At 40.7% G+C, this 18,743-nt stretch overlaps 1 protein-coding gene across 10 annotated transcripts in view; it reads right to left on the reverse strand.

The window, feature by feature from the left end:
• Positions 1–7,497, reverse strand: part of IMMP2L (inner mitochondrial membrane peptidase subunit 2) — a 1,183,069-nt gene extending 1,175,572 nt beyond the window's left edge. For 3 of the 10 annotated variants that reach the window (XM_024358025.3, XM_003951112.5, XM_063815532.1), the window contains exons 1-2: positions 7,410–7,489; positions 6,823–6,895 (exon numbers count right to left, since the gene is read on the reverse strand). The gene's annotated coding sequence lies outside the window, so the exon portion shown is untranslated. Of the gene's footprint in view, positions 1–6,822; positions 7,355–7,409 lie in introns of those variants that run through there. The other 7 variants (XR_008536521.2, XR_010158935.1, XM_001166817.7 and 4 more) reach the window with 7 other exon arrangements.
• Positions 7,498–18,743: the final 11,246 nt, after the last annotated feature.

Genomic DNA, 18,743 nt, shown 5'->3' on the forward strand with positions numbered 1-18,743 from the left:
TGCATTAAGATCAGATCCCTATGTTACTCATCCTTCCTGCCATATATATCTTTGTATCCAGGGCCTTAACCATAGCAGATATTAATATGTGTTGGCTATGCTGAATGATTTTTATGTTTGTTATCATTATTTCCTCCATTCTCCTAGCAGACACTCCTGTGAAATTTTTCAACTTTTAATAAAGGAAAATGGAGTTTTTACGCACAACTGGATTAGGTTAGAGAATAATGTATGCAAAAGGGCCAGACGTAGTGAGAGCAAGACAGCAGTGAACTGTGGGGCAGGAAAGAATAGAGTAGAAAGGACATTTAAAATTCATATCTGACAGTTGGGGTCAGATATGAATTTTGCAAGCCGGGAAGGAGTAGGCAAACAAAGAGACAACCTAATCTTCATTCACAAAAAAAAAATATGACAAGCAAGGAATCAGGCAACTGTATTTTCAACATCTCCCTTTCTATGGTGTTTCTAACTCACAGCATACAGACATGTTGTTTCTCTCTCAAAAAATAAAATCTGAAGCAGTGATATGATTTCACTATGTATTTGACTTTTTTTTAAGATTCCACATGTGAGAGAATACAATATTTTTCTTTCTGCATTTGGCTTACTTCACTTAGCATAATGTCCCCTAGGTTTACCTATCTTATGGCAAAAAGCAGAATCTATTTCTTTTTTAAGGCTGAATAATATTCCATTGTATATATGTACTGCAGTTTGATTTTCTGTTGTCTTTTGTTGGACAGTTAGGTTGTTTCCATATATTCACACCCATCAAGATGGCTACTACCAAATAAAACAAGAGATAAGTGTTGGCGAGGGTGTGGAGAAAAGAGAACCCTTGTATACTATTGGTACAACCATTATGGAACAAGTAGGGAGGTTCCTAAAGAAATTAAAAATAGAACTACCATTACTTCTATTTTGTACCAATTAGCCATCCCTCTTCTGTGTGTGTGTGTGTGTGTATATATATATATATATATATATATATATATATATATATATACCCCCAAAGAAAATGAAACCGCAACCTTGTAAAGATATCAGTCGGAATTTTTAAAAGCTCTCTAGGGGATTCTAATATGTGTGCATACAGAGATGGAGAATAAAACAGTGATCCCAGGGGAGGGGGAAGGAAATTGAGATGTAGGTCAAAGGACACAAAGTAGCAGCCATGTATAATGAAAGAGTTTGGGAACTCATGTACAGCATCAGTACTATATAATACTGTATTGTATTCCTGACTTTTGCTAAATGAGTAGATTTTAGCTACTCTTGTCATACACACAAAAATGGATAACTATGTAAGATGATGGATGTTACTATGTCTCACTACAGTAACCATTTTACTATTTACATGTATTCCATAACATGTTATTTTCCTTAAATATACACAATAAAATGTATTAAGTAAATATCCTGACTGAAGAACAATTATCTCCTAAGAGGGACCCAAGCATATCTACTCTCTATTCTCATGTCCAGCCCCCTTCAGCCTCATCTCCTATTCAGTCCTTTACCCACAGCACGATAGCTTTACCTCCACCACTACAATGAAACCAGTGACTTCTAACAGTCATTGATGATTGTAACTTTACAATCATCATCATACTTAATGGCCGCTCTCCTTCAGCATCTTTACATCTTTCTCTTTTATGGTTTCTCCTTTAAATTTTTACATTCTCTAAGACTAATTTTTAGCCCTTTTCTCTTCTCTTTCTATACAATTCCTCTACGTACTTTTATCCGTATCTATGGATACTTCAGTTACTCTCCATATGGTAAGAACACACAAATCTGTTTCTCCAGCCTTTGCAATCTCTTGTGATGTTCCAGGATCCTATATCCAACTGCCTTCTAGACATCTCACACTTGCCAACGATATGCCCTGCGAGCATGTTATACACAGGTCCAAAGTTGAACTCATTCTCTTCTCCCTCATACCTTCTTCCTCTTCTCTTTTCCCACTCACAACCCAGAAACCTAGGAAGCATTCTAACATTCTCCCTCTCCCATATCTTTTACATTCAAACAGTCACAAAGACCAGCAAATTCTCCCTCATCTTACTTTTCCTAAACATTCTCACTTCTCTATTCCCACTACTCCCACCTTTATCTAAGCTTTCAACCTCTCTTATCCATACTAATGTACTGTCCTTGAAAGCTTCCAGTCTTGCCATGACCCCACACCCAACCCCACTCTACCCTCAATCTACCCAGCACACTGCTTTCAGTGATCTTCCATGACACTCACAATTCTTCAGTGGCTCACTACTACACATAGTATAAGAAGTGTACCCTGAACTGGCTATCCAGTTTCATCTAGGAAGTGTACCCTGAACTGGCTAACCAGTTTCATCTCCTTTCACTCCTGACCTTGTCCTTCACACTCTAAAATAACTGACCTACATATAGTTCCCAGTACACACTATGTTCTCGTAATGCCACACAACTACTCATGCTGTTAGCTTTACCTAGAAATGCTTTCTATTGCTTGTCAACATGCCCACTCCTACTCAGTTTTCAAGTCTCAGCTCAAACACAACCACTACTAAAACCCTTACCTGGTATTCCAGGCAGAGATCAAGAGCTCTTGCTAGATTTCATTTGTACTTGTACCTACCTCTGTTATAGCAAATAGCATACAGTATTTGAACTATTGGTCAAGATATCTGTAGTCCTACAGACTATAAGATCCTTGGTCAAAGATGACTTTTCATCTTTATATCCTCCTAACTAGTTCAATTCACACAGTCACTAGTTCCATGTACATTACTAGTTCAATGCAGATAGATATACTAAAAAAAGGAGGGGCGAGGTTAATGAATAAGGTACGAGTCAATGAAAGAACAAGAAAATCAACTGGACTTTGAGTATAGAAAAAAAAACACCAGATCTTAAGAACGTACAGACATCTTTAGTACAGACATCTGTTACTGTAGTACAGATATCCATTACTAAGTCCTAACCATTAAAAAAAAATAGAAAAATATGGTTATTCAGGTAGTATGAAGATGACAAAGAAAAAAACTTATTATTGGACTAAGTAGACATTAAGAAGGTAAGAGTTTCCAGCGGAACAGTTGACAAAGATCAACAGAGAAGCCAGAGAAAAAGATGGTTCTTTCTAGGAACCAAGTAATTCATTGATCTAAATTCATGGACTGAGCAAAAGACTGCCACCTTTCTCTCAGTTCACAACCCCTCTCCTTTGTCATTATTCTGCATGACCCCTTCTGAGTCCTCACTACTAAATCCCCAATACCATGGGTAGTTCCCCTCCAATGGAGCCACAGGTCCAGGCCAGTGACTTAATCTGGATGCAAGGGCAAGGGGTAGAAGGGTATCTTTGTTCTTGTGTCTAGGACTTTGAGGAAACATGAAACAACTATTTATTGAGAATTTATTTTACGGCAGATTCTGTGCCACATTACACTCACTCACTGAATTTCACAGTAATCATAAGTAATTATCCCATTTACAGATGAGGAATTTGTGTCCAAGGTCAACAGTTAAGCAATAACAGGCCCTGCCTGAAAACCTAAGAATGACAACCTCCAGAGCTTTTTCTATACCCCTCACTACCTCAAAATGGAGGGAGACGTGGTCCAGCCATTCTAGGTTGGCACTCAGGAGACACTTACCTCCAAAACACTATTATATATGTTGATTAGAGTCTACGGTACCACTAATATATAATAGGCACACAATAAGTTTAAAAAGCTTTCCTTAGTACCTTTAGGAAAGTAAGTACTAGATTTCCTGGGGTTCTGATCTGGAAATCTAAATGCTATTTATTCCTATAAGTACATTGTTAACTTTACAAACAACAGACTTGAAAATGAACTTGTGGAATACAATGGGTTCTTAAGTAAGGCTTTTCTTTAAGAATATTTTCTTGCTTCCACAAAAAATACAAAAGCCACCAAGGATAGAATGATTTTGCCTTGTTAACTTGTAAGAACAATGACACTAGAAGAAACCTATGGGAAATGTGCTTATCTGACCAGGTGCTCATTTTCGGTGGGCAGTCATTTGAATAAAACATCATACTAAACCCTACAGACCACAGCTTATGAGAGAAATGCCACAAACTATAGCAGTACAGTTAATATGCCTATAATCTACTGACAAAACATACTCCTCAGTAAAGTGAAACCAGATGTCTGGTGTGAAATCAGATGTCTGTGAACTTGTCTTTCTCAGTTTCCAGAGCAGTATCAGATATACTAAATACACAGCTAAGCTGTATATTAAATCCACAACTTGGCAAAATCATGACAGTTTGGACATGAAGCATCAGCATTTTTATTGTAATCCTTATAAACCAAAGACATTTCCGAAATGGAAATCCTAAGTTTAAGTACTCAGCTAAATACAGTAATATGTCTTTCTCACTTTAAGAATAGTGTCAGGGCTTTTTAAACACATTATAGAAATTCTTTCCCTTCATTTTTCAAGCTGACACTCTTTATCCAGGGCTGTGGAATGATCTGATAAGGCCACATCAGGTGTCAGTCCTTGTCCCAGAAATTCTAGGATCAGATACACCAGGTGAACCCTGTGAAAAGCAAATCCCAGGGAGGCTTAACAGCTATAGGAAAGTTAGGCACTACATGGCTTTCCACAATCAAAAGGAAGATCATAGGAAAGTAATGGGTGACCACATAGAAAAACAGGGAGGGAAATTTAAAAGTACTTCTATGCCAGGCACTGTTTTTTCACACATTCTTTCATATATACTCTTTGTTCTGTTTTGATGGATAAGAAATCAAGCAGCAGAGAAATTTTAATGGCCCAAAGTGACACAGCTAATAAAATAAGAGCCAGAAATCAAGCTCATGTCCAAAAGACTGTAAAAGTCATGCTACTTCTACATGAAGTTGTGGGGTGGAGTGAGGAGGGGTGGTAAATAGCCAAGAAGAAGGAGAAAAAGAAAGAAATTTACAATTTTATCAAATAACAGTGTAATATATATATATAAAACATGCATTATGTTCCACATATGTTCCATATATAATACGCAGTTAAGATGTATACATGTTTAACATATACTTAAGCTGCATATTTAGTATGTGTATATATGGAACAAAAAGTTGAAGAAACAAGTATCAAATTGTTAAGTGGTCATCTGAAAGTGGACTCATAGGAAACTCACTTATTGCCTTTTATACCCTCCCAGATTTAATTCTAAATAACGTTTTTTGACTTTTTATTACTCTTATAACCAGAAAAAGACAAAGAACTATTCTAGCTTAGATCTTTTAAATGAGGCTAAATGCACAGAAACCCATGCAAGTTAATAATGGTCTACTTTCGAATTTGTTTTTCTAAGTACATCATCCTTTACACTCTCCATGATTCCTAATATTAGGTCCTTCTTATGGAACAACTACAAAAGTTATCCTCATCTAATTATTATACTCGTACACTGGAAAATGACTATAACATTATTCATTATAGGAAACAAATCATCAAGGTCAGCCATCCTTGTAAGTTTATTACTGAAAGTACTAGAAAGGCGGAATAATAATTCTGTTCTCCCACAACACTGTATAGACCTGCAAACCAATATGATCAGTAGTACAGGGAAAGTCTTGTAAATTAACATGTAACTATTGAGAAAATCCACAAAACTGGTGAAAGGCCTACCCCAAAACAGCCATCTCCAATACAATCTCATCATTCTCACCATCCTACTTTTATCAAAGTGCTGATAAAAGTGCGTAGCACATGGTAAGAGAGAATTAGCTATTGAATCAATGAAGGAACCCATTATCAATAAACAATCACTTCCTGGTTTTCCATAAAGTAAATTATGTGGTCACCTATCACTTGAGCACAAACAAATAGGCACGTTCAGGACACAGGCAGCCAGTATCAGAATAGGCAGCCTATCACAGAGGGCAATTCTACTTTTCCTGCGTAAGAATCCAAGAATGTAGTTTTACTACATTCCTGCTTGTAGCTAATCTGAATTTCAACTAATTTAAAACAGTTATTTATATGTGACATATAGGATGCATAATGAGCTCCCAACCTTGTGAGAGGAGCTGTGTTTCATTCCATCATACAGGGGAGAGGGAAGCAGTGTATTAAAGAAGTGATAGAAAAGTCCCACAGAAGAACCAATGAAATAGACCACACTGAAAATCACAGTAAGCCTCAGAGAACTTCAGTGTCCTTTTTGGCAACTTTTCAAAAGTGAATGGAATGCTTGCGAGGAGGTACCAAGAGTGAAAGCCCAGAGAAAAAGGCCCAGCCTGGTCATCTCTCTCCCCTCAAAACATCTTCTTCTGTAAGCTTGAGAGATCCCAAAGAACTTCAACACTTGTAATCTTGTTACTAACTTTATGCTTTGGGGTCCTAAAGGATTTTTTCAGGAGTACCCTTTTAAAATGTAAACATCCCTAGGGGGGTTACTGTTCATTATCAAACAGGACCTGGATTCTTTAGTGCTATGGTCTCAGGGATTAGTCAAAGCTGGCTAATAAGATAGGGGCCGGAGACAGACAACTAGAGAGGACCAATGTTCCAAGGTAAAAACAGGTAAAGGGGAAGTGCAGTTTTCTGTCGGGTCAACGGGCTAAAAGGGATCCACATGCCCAAGCTGTTAAACTCTATAGACTGTGTGAGGCTGAAAACAGTCCGGGGCTTGGAGCCTGTGACTTTGAAGGTGGGTCCTCCAGTTCCCGATGAAAAGGTAGAATCTGGGCCCAAGTTTCCCAGTAGCAGTTCTGGACATCTAGCCCTTCTCTCTCTCGCTCGCTCTCAGGATAAAGTCCTAGGTCCTTCCACCCCTGACCATTCCTTACTTACCCTTTCTCCCGCTCTTCCTCGGTGAGAAGGGGTAAGTGGTTATTTTGTGCCCTCGCCCAATTTGGCCAAAACCCTAAAAGTAAAAAACGACAGACAGACACGTGCTTTAAAATCATGTTGTTCAAGCCTGAAGCTCTCCCACCACCTGCCCAACACTTCCAGGCAGGAGGCAGCGCGCCCCCACAGCGCTCCCTCACGGCCAGGGCCGGACTGGGAGAGGGCGCGTTCTTGGGGCGCCGGCTCGGCGGGGAGGAGCGGGCCAGCTCCGGGCCAGGTGTGCCGCCTGTGGCGCCGGTTTCTCAACCTAGTTAGCCAGTGGCACCAAGAAGAGGACTAGGCTGGGGTGGCCGCCGCACGCGCCTCAGATAAACACGCGCACGCACACATGCTCGCGATCACGCAGGACTCGCGGCCGCGCACCCCTCCGCCTCCCGGCAACGCCCGCCCCGCCGGGGCCGGGGCCGACTCCCAGGGAAGGGTCCCCAGCCCAAGAGACCACCAAGGGTCGGCGGCTACGCGCCCGCCGACCCCTGCCAGCCTCACAGCCCCCAACCCGCCGCCGGACGCCGGGCGCCCGCCCTCCGCACCCGCTGCGCAGCTCAACCCGGGGGAAGTCCCCGCGCAGACCCCGCCCTCCGCCGGCGGCAAGCTCCGCCCCGCTGCCCCGGCGCGCGCTGGCCGCCCGAAGCTCCGCCCCCGGCGGCAAACTGGTCTCTGGACCGCCCGCCCAGGTCGGGCTCAAAATGCGGCGTGGATCTGAAAGGATCAAACACAACACTAATTCAGCAAGCTATTACTGAGCACTTGCCCTAAGCTCAGCAACGTACTAATGGGGGAGAGGACAATAAAGAGCCGAAAAGTCTATGAAACTGTGTCTTCAGCTCTTCCTCTTGTTTTAGAAGTCAGAAAACAGAGAACCCTCACAGTTACTTAAGTACAGGGCAGTAGTGGCAAAGCACCTCACTAGCGATCTCTGGGCAACTCTTCATTTCATTTTTTCCTACTCATGTGCACTCAGGAAAACTATTCAGTTTTGCTGCCTCCAGGTAAAACAAAGTGAGTAACACAGGACAGGCGGTTTACTTGAGAGAAACGGGAATTTCATACTGAAGCTTTTGCCCTCAAATGGTACAAACTCTTTTTTTTTTTTTTTTTTTCCTGAGACGGAGTCTCGCTCTGTCGCCAGAGCGACACTGCAAGCTCCGCCTCCCGGGTTCACGCCATTCTCCTGCCTCAGCCTCCCTAGTAGCCGGGACTACAGGCCCCCGCCACCATGCCCGGCTAATCTTCTTGTATTTTTAGTAGAGACGGGATTTCACCGTGTTAGCAAAGATGGTCTCCATCTCCTGACCTCGTGATCCGCTCACCCCGGCCTCCCAAAGTGCTAGGATTACAGGCGTGAGCCACTGCGCCCGGCCAAATGGTACAAACTCTTAACTGGGTTATTACAACCTACAAAGAAACCTTCTTATCCATGTTATTAATTATCCTAATTCAATGTGGTTTAAAATGTTGATGAAAGTACCCAAATCATGGTGCTCCAACAAGCTGGATGCCAACCAGGTACTCGTAAGTACTTGCAATTACAGGTGCGATATTTTCATTCCATATCATCCCAAGATGCCCTTCCTTCACGTGAAGCAGCCAGAAAGATCAACTACCAGATTCCCCATGATTGAGGAATTGATAAATAGAAAGGGAAGACCGAAACCGGCCAAATTTTCCCTTCGAAGTGAAACTTGAGAAACTCGCGTGCATTTTACCTGAGTTCCTTTCTCAGCAGATAAACTGTCAGACCTCCCAGATAGTGTCAAGGAACTGCAACTTTCCAGAACACTACATCTGGACAATGAGGTGCATCTGCTGCCTGTTCACAAACTCCTCTTCCTTACCCCTCCATAATTCCCTGCTATAGAAAGCCCTAACTTTAGTCTCCCTAAGACATGTTTGAGACTGATCTCCCTGCCAGCATCACCTGCATTAAAGCCTGTCTTCCCTGGCAATACTCGTTGTCTCAGGGACTGGTTTTCTTTGCTAGGAGCAACCCAACCTAGGCTGAAGCCCAGGCATTTAGCAGCAGTGGCACCTAGAAATACTGAACAGACATAAAATACTTTTTTTCTCCTTTTCTTACTCCTCCAGTTGTATCTTCATTATTTCTGTCTCTATTCTCCTTCTAGATACTGCCAAACTACTCTGTGCACTTTCAGATCACTTAATACTAATGTAAATAACAGACATTCTGGCACTCTTGGTTCAAAATTTATTCTAAAGGTTTAAGAATCTACTCAGGGTCTTAAATAGCCTGATAACTAAAATTCCAAGAGTCTCCTAAAGAGAGCAAAATTGCTCTCCTGTGAAGGGGATATGTGCCAGTTTTTCTTACTTGTCACTGAAATAATTACTGCAAAGTAAGCTCTTTTCTGCCAGTGCTTAAGGACTTAATTTCAAGAGCACTTAGGTGACAGGACCACCCTCATCAAATAGCAGTCAAGAACTATTTGGTACCATGACCCCAAATTAAATGGAGCTCCTGGTCACTAGGAACTGACAGTCTGGGATGGAATGTAGGTGAATAAACAACAAAGACAGGTGTTTATGGCCTTTATTGTATTGGGAAGTCAATAAACATACAAAAAGAGTTGCTAGGTCTGGCCTGATTTTATCACTAAGATTCATCAAGTGTACTTAAAAAGAAGCTAATATCTGGAAAAGGCAGAACTATGGTATATTAGTCAGGGTTTCCTAGAGGGACAGAACTAATAGGATAGACATATAAATATAAAGAGGAGTTTATTAAGTATTAACTTACATGATGACAAAGTCCCACAATAGGCTGTCTGCAAGTTTGAGGAGCAAGAGAGCCAGTCCGAGTCTCAAAATTGAAGAACTTCGAATCCGATGTTTGAGGGCAGTAAGTGTCCAGCACAGGAGAAAGCTGTAGGCTGAGAGACTAGGCCAGTCTCTCCTTTTCATGTTTTTCTGCCTGCTTTATATTCACTGGCAGCTTATTAGATGGTGCCCACCCAATTAAAGGTGGGTCTGCCTTTCCCAGCCCACTGACTCAAATGTTAATCTCCTTGGCAACACCCTCATAGACACACCCAGGATCAATACTTTCTATCCTTCAATACAATCAAGCTGACACTCAGTATTAACCATCACATATGGAGACAGTAAAAAGATCAGTGATTGCCAGAGGTCACAGAGGAGGGGGATATGAAGCACAGATTTTTAGGGCAGTGAAACTATTCTGTATGATATGATAATGGTGATGCATGTCATTATACATTTGTCTAAACCCATAAAATATACAACCCAAAGAGGGAGCCTTAATATAAAATCTCAACTTTGGGTGATAATGATGTCAATGTAAGTTCATCAATTGTAACAAATATACTGCTCTGGTACAGGATATTCATAGTCAGGGAGGCTGTGCAGATGTGGGGTACAGGAATATATAGGAACCCTATACTTCCTGCTCAATTTTGCTCTGAACCTGAAACTGATCTTTGGGAGAAAAAAGTTTATGAGAAAAAGAAGCAGCAGTTAGAGCATCCTATTTTATTCTAATTTATCAATTAAATTCTAAGCTGAATATTTGGCTTTATGTATCTAGTTCAAATATATTTGCTTTGTCTCCTTATATATTAAAGCAGACCTCTATTTGTTGTTAATACCATCAGGGGAAAATGAATCATAAAGTCCTAACTAAGGTACAAATTTAAACTATAGTTAGGCATCAAATCTAATGGTCAAAGAGATATTTAAACAAAGTTAAAATAATTAAGTTTACAGATTCCACAAATATAGATATTAAAATATATTCCTATCTATACATACTTACCATTGGTAAGCAAATAATAGAAGGTATCATAGAGTAGCAGTTCTCAAACTACTTTTTGATCTCAAGTTCTCTTTACATTCTTAAAAATGATTGAGAACTTTAAAGAGCTGTTGTTTATGTGGGTTATATATGTCCATATTTACTGTATTAAAATTTAAGATAGAAAAATGTTAGACATGTGTTTGCTTAATTTAAACCCATTACATGTTACTGTAAAAGTTATTTTTATAAATAATGACTACTTTTTTTCCAAAAAATTAGAGAAAAGTGGCATTTTTAACATTTTATAAATGTCTTATTATCTGGCTTAATGGAGAGCACTGGATTCTCATATTCTGCCTCTGCATTCAGGCTGTTGTGATATGTTGTTATACCTAAGATATGAAGAAAATTAACTGTCATACAAATTCATAGTCGAAAAAGAGAGGACCTTACAAAGCTCCGGGAAGGGTTTCAGTAACCCCTAGGTGTTCTCAAACCTCACTTGGAGAATTACTGCCAAATGGCATTTTGCATTTCATTTGTTTGAATGTCATGTATTTCCACACAGGCTTCTGTTAACACCTGAAATTATAGCCCTTTACTTATTTCAAGCTAAAACTCATATTTGTCAGCTCATATCAAACCATGACATTTCAATAAAGTTTTTAAAAGCTTTTACTATAGCAACTCTGATGAAATTGATATTATTATTTGAATTGATATGAAAACACTTGAGATTTCATTTATATCCTTCATCTCAAACTTTTTGGAAAATTTTGAATATAAATTGTACCATCTGGAAAAAATGTAAGATTGGTATATAGTTATTAATCCAATTTTAGGTATGCTTATAACAAGGTATATCCCCTTTTATAAAAATAATTTAAAAGCGAGCTTAAAACAAAAACAAAACAAGCAATTACAGTTTTATTTATTAACTAAATACTTGATTCTAAACTTACTACCTTGGAATAAAATTTTAAATATATAACCTTTCATTTTTATTACAAATAAAAATAATGTAAATCATCCAGTTTGGGGTTTTTTAATACAATTTCCAACTAAAAGAAACTAGAGCTGACCAACGGAATGTCTGACTTCAGATCTGGGTCAGGTTATACACAAGATGAGCATAGGATAACTTGTCCCACAAAGCCGGGAATCCATTAACAACAAAATGTGTCAAAGGGACACAGAAACCAATATCAAATAGCTCCTTTGGCCAAAGATGGACAATTTAAGCATCAAAAAAAGTAATGGATGCAGTTGTTAGAAACATACTGAATATATAAAAATTCATGTGTTCTTAATGATGTTCCAAAAAGGGGAGGTCAATAAAAGGAAAAAAAAGTCCACTGGACACTATTGCAAGTAGCTAGCATTAAGCCCTTATTCTAAAATTGTCCATTAAAAGAAAATAATTCAAATTTTCTGATGTATCTTTCCTGATTAAACTATATATCAGAAAACCAAATTGGTGTTGAGGGAAAGTTGTTTTTTATAATAAATATGAAACAACAGAATTGGAAACCCACCATTTAGCAATCTTGCATTTAATAAATGATTCAGGCAACCATCATCAATGGATCAAACCAACAGATGAAATGTTCATGAGGAACTTCACAATGGAGATCAGACCGTCACTACCTCAGCCTAATAATCTGTCATTACAAGTGGGACTCCAGACATTGTGTGCTTCCTGATCTAATGCCATCTGAAGCACTCAGCACAACTATGAAATGTTATCACCCAAAAAACATGAATGGAATCTAATCAAGCCTTAAAACTGACTTCTCACTTACAGGCTTACAAAAAACATGAGGGTTACAGGAATAAGTTAAATGACACCACAAAGAGGCTGGGCGCAGTGGCTCGCACCTATAATCCCAGCACTTTGGGAGGTCGAGGAAGGTGGATCACTTGGGGCCAGGAGTTCAAGACCACCCTGGGTAACATGGTGAAACCCTGTCTCTACTAAAAATAAACAATGAGCCAGGCATGGTGGTGCGTGCCTATAATCCCAGCTACTCAGGAGGCTGAGTCAGGAGAATCGCTTGAACCCGGGAAGCAGAGGTTACAGTGAGCCAAGATGGCACCACTGCACTCCAGCCTGGATGACAGGGTGAGACCCTGTCTCAAAAAAAAAGAAAAAAAGATGCCACAAAGAGGGAAACAGGTAAATCTAGAATGGAGAACACTCTCTAGGACAATTGATGTAGTCTCTACAACAAGTTAATAACTGGACACACAGGAGAGGGAATGGGTCAGGAGAAGCCTAGGTTAAAAAAAATACAGCCATGAAATGTAAGATGTGAAACTTTATTTGGATCCTGATTGAAACATCACAACTATAAAGACTTGTAAGACAATCACGGACATTTAACTATGGACTGGTGTTAGATGATACCAAAGAAATATTATTTTATTAGGTGTTATAATGGCATTGTGATTATGTAAGAAAATGTCCATAATTTTTGGAGAGGCATTCTGAAGTATGTTGAAGTTAAACGACATACTCTCTGGAATTTGCTTTATACTTCAACATAAAAAAAAAAGAAGGAAGAAAAAGAGATAGCATAAATATGAAAATAAAATGGATAATTATTGAATCTAGATGATGAGGGGAGTTCTTTGTACTTTTCCATGGTTTTCGTATATGTATGAAATTTTGTATAATGAATATTTTAAAATATAAGTGACAGCCGTAGCTCAGATTTTCTAGAAAACAGTGCCTGAGACAAGCTCACATGTTAAAATTTTCTTGGGGGTTGCAGTACTAGAAAAGCAATAATGAAGGAAAAGGGGGAACAGAGGCAGGGACAGAGGGAGGAAGATCCATGGTGGTATGTTTCCAAGCTGATTATAGCATCCCAGTACATGCAGTTGGTTGCTTAGTCACACAGGACATCTCAAGAAGGCTGTGTGAAACCACTGGGTAACAATCCTCCCTCAGGAGGGGAAAGGTTAAGGCACTTTTTTTAACTGGATCCTTCCTGCCTTCTGTCTCTCATTCATCAATGTTTGTTCCATAAAGCAGGGCAAGCATGTGGGGGAAAAAAGGTTGGGGGCAGGGAAGTGAAAATGGGTTTTATGAAGTGACTGAGATTTGTTTAATCTCACAATGTAGAATTTAAACAAATCAGTGACTTTTGGGTTTAGTGAAGACTTACCTATAATTTTAGCCTTTTTGAACTAGAATAATCATTCTGCTTGACTTTCTTATTACATCAGTAAATAATTTATTCAGGTCAAAGCCATTATTTTTGATTAACAGAAATCACAGTCACATAAATGGCTGCAGAAACTAAATATAGGAGAAGGGTTCTACCACAGTGACCTGAACATTTGCATGCGCCCTTGCACATCTCCACAAAGGCCACATCAGCAAGACTTGACTGCAGCTGATCTAAGTCATGGTGGAATTCTGTTGATTCTCCTACAATATGAGATCATGAGAGGCTTGTTAAGAGCTGCCCCAAGGCCATTTCTCATTCACCTCCCAGTTTCTCATTGCCTCCTGTGTTTTGAGGAGGTATGACACTTTCTGCCTCATTCTCCCTAGAGTACAGCCTCAGGCTGTAAAACTGCTTAGCTGAAGCATGACATTGGTTCCTCAGGAACAGGGTGCCCTATCATCCAGGTTGTGGTCATCTGGCCTCCTTTGTATCAGTGTCACCCTGTGCAAGGGATACCAGAGCTGGCATCTTTGGCTACTCTTGCTTTTGCTGTCCAAGTAAGTAATAAACTGTCTGAATCTAAAAATGGCAACTCATTGTTTTCTTACTAGCTGAATCTATCACCCTTGCCTTACCTTGACAAATTCTAGGCAAGAAATTTTCACTTTCCTTGATGCTAAAGAGGTCCTTTACTCTTTCCTGTTTGTATTTTGCTCAGCCTACAAAGTCAGTAGCCAGTAAACAAACTGATATGAAAATATGAAAGACTTAGATTCACATTTTTAGAAAGAGTAACTGTTCTCTAAGTATTTTAGGATAATTTTTGGCCAACAGTTAAAGGAGCCTTCCTTCTCCTGGCCTTGCCTTCAAATTAATTAATAGGCTATTCTTACAAGGCAGGTCAAGATTCAGTCCTCTTAAAAAATAAAGACCAATCAGAAGGATTTTCAACAAAGTCCTTTTATTTTCTACTCACACTTAAACACTATGGTTGGCAGGGTTCAAAAAGTCTGGGAAAGAGGGAGACGAAGCAAGATGGTGAAATACAAAGCTCCACGGATCGTTCCCACTAACCCACACCAAGTTAACAACTACCTACATGGAAAAAAACACCTTCATAAGAACAAGAAATCAGGTGAGCACTCATAGTACCTTGCTTTAACTTCATAGTGCTGAAAGAGGCAACAAAGAGAGAAAAAATAGTACTGAACTGCCAATGCCACCCCCTATTCCTCCCTGACCCCAGGAGCAGCATGGTGTGGAGAGTGTCCTTGGGTGCTGGGGGAGTGAGAACACAGCAATTGTGCGGCGTTGAACTCGGTGCTGTCTTGTTAGAGCAGAAAGGAAACCCCAAACTCAGCTGGTGTCCACCCACAGAGAGAACATTTAAACTAGCCCTAGCCAGAGGGGGACTTGAGTGCCTGCAAACCTCGCCACCCAGGGCTACAGCTCTCTGTCTCCAAGTAAACTTGAAAGGCAGTCTAGGCCATAAGGACTACAACTCTTAGGCATATCCTAGTGCTGAAGTAGGCCCAGGACAGTGGACTGGTGGGGCATGTGACATACTGAGACACTGGATAGGTAGCCAAGGAAGTGCTGGCCTCACCCCTCTCCTAACCTCAGGCTGCACAGTTTGCAGCTCCAAAAGAGACACCTTCTTCCACTTGAAGAGAAGAGAGGGAAGAACAAGGAGAACTTTGTCCTGCATCTACGGTACAAGCTCAGCCACAACAGGATGGGGCACCAGATAGACTTGCAAGGCCCCTGTTCCAGGCCCTAGTTCCCAGACAACATTTCTAGACACACCCTGGGCCAGAAGGGAATGGCTTCAGATAACAGCCCAGCCACAGTGGGTAGAAAATCAAGCAAGCTCTTGAGGTCCCTGATTCCAGGACTTTACTCTTGAACAGCATTTCCGGACCTGTCCTGGGCCAGAGGGGTGTCCACTACCCTGAAGGGTGAGTCCCAGGCCAGGCAGCATTCATGACAAGCTGACTTAAGAGCTGTTGGGCATTAAGGGAACATCAGTGGTAGTCTGGCAGTACTCTTCATGGCCCGGGATGGCAGTGGCTATAGGGTAAGGCTCCTCTGCCTTTGGAAAGGGGAGGGAAGAGTGGGAAGGACAGCCTCTTGTGGTTTGTTTACCAGCTCAGCCACAATACAATAGAACACCAGGTAGACTTCTAAGGTTTTTCACTCTAGTCTCTGACTCCTAGACAATGGCACTTCTGTACCCACTGGTGGGCTGGGGGACCTTCCCTCCCTGAAGGGAAGGACACAGTCCTGGCTGGCTTTGCCATCTGGTGACAGTAGAGCCCCAGGGTCTTCAGCAAACATAGGCAGTAGCCAGGGGGTGGTTATAGGAGGCCTTGGACAAGTACCAGTGCTCTGCTGGCTTCAGGTCTAACCCGGCACGGTCTTAGTGGTGGTGGCCACAGGGGTGTTTGTGTTACTCCATCCCTAGCTTTAGGTGGCTCAGAACAAAGACAGAGGCTGTTTGGGAGAAAGTAAGAAGAAAGGAACAAGAGTCTCTGCCTTGTAATCTAGAGAATTCTCCCAGATTTTGTCCAAGGCCATCAAAGCAGTACTCTGTGAGTCTGCAAGAATCATAGCATTACTGGGTTTGGGGTGCTCCCTAAAGTACATCACAACACTCACGTCCTTGTAGATCACAACACCCAAGTCCTTTCAAATATCTGGAAAGCCTTCCCAAAGATGGCTATAAATAAGCCCAGACAGTGAAGACTATAGTAAATACCCACTCTTCAATGCCCAGACACCAAAGATCATCTACTAGGATCAACACTATTCAGGAAAACATGACTTCATCAAATGAACTGAATAATGCACCAGGGATCAATCCTAGAGAAACAGAGATAGGTGACCTTTCAGACAGAGAATTCAGAGAATTCAAAATAGCTGGGTAGAAGAAACTCAAAAACATTCAAGATAACACAGAGAAGGAATTCAGAATTCTATCAGATAAATTTAAGAAAAAGATTGAAATAACTAAGAAGAATCAAGCAGAAATTCTGGAACTAAAAAATGCAATTGGCAGACTAAAGAATCCATCAGAGTACTTTAATAGCAGAATTTATCAGGGAATTTGCCCTGATATTCACGTAGGTTCTTTTCTATTTTTCCTAAGTGTCAGCCAGTTTGAGAAATAAAGAGACAGAGTACAAAAGAGAGAAATGGTAAAGCTGGGCATCTGGGGGAGACATCACATGTCAGTAGGTTCTGTGATGCCCCACAAGCCACAAAAACCAGCAAGTTTTTTTTTAAGGATTTTCAAAAGGGGAGGGAGCGTGCGAATAGGTATGGGTGACAGACATCAAGTACTTAACAGGGTAATAGAATGTCACAAGGCAAGTGGAGGCAGGGCGAGAGCACAGGACCACAGGACTGAGGTGAAATTAAAATTGCTAATGAAGTTTCAGGCACCATTGTCATTGATAACATCTTATCAGGAGACAGGGTTTTGAGATCAACCGGTCTGACCAAAATTTATTAGGTGGGCATTTCATCTTCCTAATAAGCCTGGGAGCGCTATGGGAGACTGGAGCTTATTTCATCTCTGCAGTTTCGACCATAAGAGACAGGCGTACCTTGCGGGGGCTGTTTATAAGCCTAAACCTCCAGGCGTGTATTCTCTTTCTCAGGGATGTTCCATGCTGAGAAAAAGAATTCAGCGATATTTCTCCCATTTGCTTTTGAAAGAAGAGAAATATGGTTCTGTTCTGCCCGGCTCACCAGCGGTCAGAATTTAAGGTTATCTCTCTTTTTTCCTAAACATTGCTCTTATCTTGTTCTTTTTTCAAGGTGCCCAGATTTCATATTGCTCAAACACACATGCTCTACCATTTGTGCAGTTAATGCAATTATTACATGGTCCTCAGGTGACATACGTCCTCCTCAGCTGACAGGATCAGGGGATTAAAGTAAAGACAGGCATAGGAAATCACAAGGGTATTGATTGGGGAAGTGATAAGTGTCCATGAAATCTTTGCAATTTATTTTTAGAGACTGCAATAAAGACAGGCAAAAGAAATTATAAAAGTATTAATTTGGGGAACTAATAAATGTCCATAAAATCTTCACAATCCACATTCTTCTGCCATGGCTTCAGCCGGTCCCTCCTTTTGGGGTCCCTGACTTCCCGCAACAAGAATTGATCAAGCAGAAGAAAGATTTAGGGAGCTTGAAGACAGGCTATTTGAAAATACAGCCAAAGGAGACCAAAGAAAAAAGAAAAACCAATGAAACATGCCTACAGGATCTAGAAAATAGCTTCAAAAGGGCAACTCTAAGAGTTGTTGTTCTTAAAGAGGAGGTAGAGAAGGGAATACAGGTAGAAAGCTTATTCAAAGGGATAATAACAGAGCCCAAACCTAGATAAAGATAACAACATCCATGTACAAGAAGGTAATAGAACACTAAGCAGATTTAACCCAAAGAAGACTACCTCAAGGAATTTAATAATCAAACTCCCAAAGGTCAAGGATAAAGAACAAATCCTAAAAGACTGGTGGCTTTGCATGGTGGCTCACATCTCTAATCCCAGCACTTTGGGAGGCCAAGGCAGGCATATCACTTGAGGTCAGGAGTTCGAGATCAGCCTGGCCAATATGGTGAAACCCTGTGTCTACTAAAAAAAAAAAAATTAGCCAGGCGTTGTGGTGGGCACCTGTAATCCCAGCTACTTGGGAGGCTAAGGCAAGAAGAATCACTTAAACTGAGGAAGTGGAGGTTGCAGTGAGCCAAGATCATGCCACTGCTCTCCAGTCTGGGTGACAGAGTAAGACTCTATCTCAAAACAAAACAAACACACACACACACACACACACACACACACACACACAAAGCAAGAGAAAAGAAACAAATAACATACGACGGAGCTCCAATACATCTGGCAG

The sequence above is a fragment of the Pan troglodytes genome, chromosome 6 (assembly GCF_028858775.2).
Source record: "Pan troglodytes isolate AG18354 chromosome 6, NHGRI_mPanTro3-v2.0_pri, whole genome shotgun sequence".
NCBI classification, from domain to species: domain Eukaryota; kingdom Metazoa; phylum Chordata; class Mammalia; order Primates; family Hominidae; genus Pan; species Pan troglodytes.